Here is a 4,489-nt window from a genome sequence, read left to right as displayed (position 1 = left end):
GTGACTTTGGGCAAGTCACTTCACTTCTCTGGGCCTCATCTGGAAAATGGGGGTTAAGACTGTGAGCGCCCCGTGGGACAACCTGATCGCCTTGTAACCTCCCCAGCGCTTAGAACTGTGCTTTGCACATAGTAAGCGCTTAATAAATGCCATTATTACTACCTTGAGTTGTTCCTTAACATGTTGTTCGTTAACATGGGCAAAGCCTGTGAGAGTTAATGATTCTGTGAGCAGAATTGGCCTCTCCTTGGGAGCAGCGAGCAGGTTGGAGCCAGTTTGATCGCCCTATTGCCAAACCACTAGACATTGGCCCGTCCTGCCGGAGAATCATTCATTCAATCGTATTTATTGAGCGCTTACTGTGTGCAGAGCACTGTACTAAGCGCTTGGGAAGTCCAAGTTGGCAACATCTAGAGACGGTCCCTACCCAACAGCGGGCTCACAGTCTAGAAGGGGGAGACAGACAACAAAACATATTAACAAAATAAAATAAATAGAATATGTACAAGTAAAATGGAGTAGTAAATACATACAAACATATATATATATATATATATATTCATTCATTCAATCGTATTTATTGAGCGCTTACTGTGTGCAGAGCACTGGACTAGAATCCTTGAAAGAATTACAAGTAGAAGCAGCCTGGCCGAGTGGAGAGCGCACGGGTCTGGGCATCAGAAGGACCTGGGTTCTCATACCAGCTCCTCCATTAAAGAAGCAGCGTGGCTCAGTGGAAAGAGCCCGGGCTTGGGAGTCAGAGGTCATGGGTTCAAATCCCGGCTCCGCCGCTCGTCAGCTGGGTGACTTTGGACAAGTCACTTCTCTGGGCCTCAGTGACCTCATCTGGGAAACGGGGATTAAGATTGTGAGCCCCACATGGGACAACCTGATCACTTTGTATCCTCCCCAGCGCTTAGAACAGTGCTTGGCACATAGTAAGCGCTTAACAAATTCCAAAATTATTATTATTGTCTACTATGGGACCTTGGGCAAGTCATTTCATCTGTGCCTTATCTGTAAAATGGGGCTGAAGAGTGTGAACCCCATGTGGAACCGGAATGTGTTCAACCTAATTAGCTTGCATCCATCCTAGCGTGTAGTACAGTGCCTGGCAGTGTGGCTCAGTGGAAAGAGCCCGGGCTTGGGAGTCAGAGGTCATGGGTTCAAATCTCAGCTCCGCCACTCATCAGCTGTGTGACTTTGGGCAAGTCATTTTACTTCTCTGTGCCTCAGTCACCTCATCTGTAAAATGGGGATTGACTGTGAGCCCCACGTGGGACAACCTGATCACCTTGTATCCTCCCCAGGGCTTAGAACAGTGCTTTGCACATAGTAAGCGCTTAACAAATGTTTTCAAAAACGAAAGCGGTCCATCTTCTAGACTGTGAGCCCACTGTTGGGTAGGGACCGGCTCTATATGTTGCCAACTTGTACTTCCTAAGCGCTTAGCACGGTGCTCTGCACACAGTAAGTGCTCAATAAATACGATTGTATGAATCCCCCTGCCTCCAGGTAGCAGATCAGTGCAGTGCTTGGCACATAGTAAGTGCTTAAATGCCGTCATTATTATTATTTGGGTGACTCTGCTGTTCTTAAAGGCCTCCAGGGGCCCCACCCAGAGCTTGGCCCTGGTAATATTATGGAGTTGAGACCACTAGACTATAAGCTCTATGTGGGCATATCTACTAACTCTATTGTCTTCTCCCAAGCGCTGATTGAGTGCTTCACTGTGTGCAGAGCACTGCAGCGTGGCTCAGTGGAAAGAGCATGGGCTTTGGAGTCAGAGGTCATGGGTTCAAATCCCGGCCCCGCCAACTGTCAGCTGTGTGACTTTGGGCAAGTCACTTAACTTCTCTGGGCCTCAGTTCCCTCATCTGTAAAATGGGGATTAAGACTGTGAGCCCCCTGCGGGACAACCTGATCTCCTTGTAACCTCCCCAGCGCTTAGCACATAGTAAGCACTTAATAAATGCCATTATTATTATTATTACTAAGTGCTTAAGAGAATACAAGAGTTGGTAGACCTGTTCCCTGCCCCCAAAGAACTTACAGTCTAGAGAGAGCAAACAGTCTGTTGTACTCTTCAATGCTCTATACACAGTACATGCTCAATAAATACCACTGATGGATTGATTGATTGTACTAAGCTCTGGTTACAAGATAATCTAGTCAGTCACATTCCCCGTCCCACGCAGGGCTCACAGTCTAAAGGCGGGAGAACAGGTATTGAATTCCCATTTTACAGATGAGGAAACTGAGGCACGTATAACAGTAACAGCAATGATGGCATTTGTTAAGTGCTTGCTATGTGCAAAGCACTGTTCTAAGTGCTGGGGGGGATATAAGGTGATCGGGTTGTTCCACGTGAGGCTCACGCCTGTCCCACCGTCAAACCCTGTCCCACGGCCCTCCCTCCTCAAATCTGCCAATCACACTTTCCCCCCTTCAAAGCCCTACTGAAGGCCCACCTCCTCCAAGAGGCCTTCCCAGGCTAAGCCTCCCTTTTCCTCAGCTCCCCCATCACCCCAACTTACTCCCTTTGCTCTATTGCCCCACAGCACTTGTATATCTATGTACAGATCTATAATTCTATGTATTTATATTAATGTGTTTACTTGTTTTGATGTGCATATATCTATAATTGTTTATATTGATGCCTGTTTACCAGTTTTGATGTCTGTCTCCCCCCATCTAGACGGTGAGCCCGTCTTGGGCAGGGATTGCTTAATTGCTTAAAGTGACTTGCCCTTATTGCTGAATTGTACTTTCCAAGTGCTTAGTACAGTGCTCTGCCCACAGTAAGCGCTCAATAAGTACGACTGAATGAATGAATGGGCTATGCCCTCCCCGGGTCTTGGGTTCACCTCTGGTCCCAAGTAGTCCAGATGACAGCAAAGGTGCTGGGAACCCCGGGAAGGCTTGGGGGTCACTTTATACATTCGATCGTATTTATTGAGCTCTTACTGTGTGCAAAGCACTGTACTAAGAACTTAACTGAGCATCCCACCAGCCCCCGACTTTTCCTTTGGCCCAGGGAAGGATAGGAGAGAAGCAGCGTGGCTCAGTGAAAAGAACCCGGGCTTTGGAGTCAGAGGTCATGGGTTCAAATCCCTGCTCCGCCGTCAGCTGTGTGACTTTGGGCAAGTCATTTAATAATAATGATGGTATTTATTAAGCGCTTACTATGTGCAAAGCGCTGTTCTAAGCGCTGGGGGGATACAAGGTAGGCAGGTTGTCCCACAGGGGGCTCAGTCTTAATCCCCATTTTACAGATGAGGTAACTGAGGCACAGAGAAGTTAAGTGACTCGCCCAGTCACACAGCTGACAATTGGCAGAGGCGGGATTTGAACCCCTGATCTCTGACTCCAAAGCCTGGGCTCTTTCCACTGAGCCACACTGCTTCCCTCCCCCCCAAAAAAATTTATTAAGCGCTTACTATATGCAAAGCACTGTTCTAAGCGCTGGGGAGGTTACAAGGTGATCAGGTTGTCCCACGGGGGGGGCTCACAGTCTTAATCCCCATTTTACAGATGAGGGAACTGAGGCACAGAGAAGTCAAGTGACTTGCCCAAGGTCACACAGCAGACATGTGGCGGAGCCAGGATTCGAACCCATGACCTCCAAAGCCCGGGCTCTTTCCACTGAGCCACACTGCTCTCTGGGCCTCAGTTACCTCATCTGGAAAATGGGGATGAAGACCGTGAGCCCCCCGTGGGACAACCTGATCACCTTGTAACCTCCCCAGAGCTTAGCAGTGCTTTGCACGTAGTAAGCGCTTAATAAATGCCGTCATTATTATTATTATAGGTTGCCTCCCTTCCCACCAACATCCCGCCCCAACACACACCAAGGTTGTCAAGAGCCACGTGCAGAACATGGCATTTATTGTCGCGGCAGTGTGAAGTATGAAGCGTGGCTGGAACAAGCTGTGGTCCAACAAAGCCCACCCCAAAAAGCAACCCAAGCCGTTTCGCCGCCCTGCTTCCCCTCCCACCCCCGTCTCATATGAAGCAGCCTGGCTCCCTCCCGTCCTGCCCCTATCCCAGTGACCCTGCACTGACAGGCTCCACAGCATCTTCTACGTAATCTTCTAGAGAAGCAGCAAGGCTTAATGGGCAGAGCACGGCCCTGGGCATCGGAAGGACCTGAGTTCTAATCCCGGCTCCGCCACTTGTCTGCTGTGTGACCTTGGGCAAGTCGCTTCACTTCTCCGGGCCTCATCAGTAAAATGGAGATTAAGAGCGTGGGCCTCATGTGGGACAGGGACTGTGTCCAACCTGATTATTTTGTATCTGCCCCAGCACTTAGAACAGTACTTGGCACACAGTAAGTGCTTAACAAGTACCATAATTAATATTGTTATCTTCTTCCCTCGGAGGTCGCTTTATCTTCTATTTATTTTGTTAATATGTTCTGTTCTCTGTCTCTCCCTTCCAGACTGTAAGCCCACTGTTGGGTAGGGACCGCCTCTATATGTTGCCAACT

The sequence above is a fragment of the Tachyglossus aculeatus genome, chromosome 14 (genome assembly GCF_015852505.1).
Source record: "Tachyglossus aculeatus isolate mTacAcu1 chromosome 14, mTacAcu1.pri, whole genome shotgun sequence".
In the NCBI taxonomy this organism is placed as follows: Eukaryota; Metazoa; Chordata; class Mammalia; order Monotremata; family Tachyglossidae; genus Tachyglossus; species Tachyglossus aculeatus.
Note: the sequence above shows the minus strand (reverse complement) of the source record.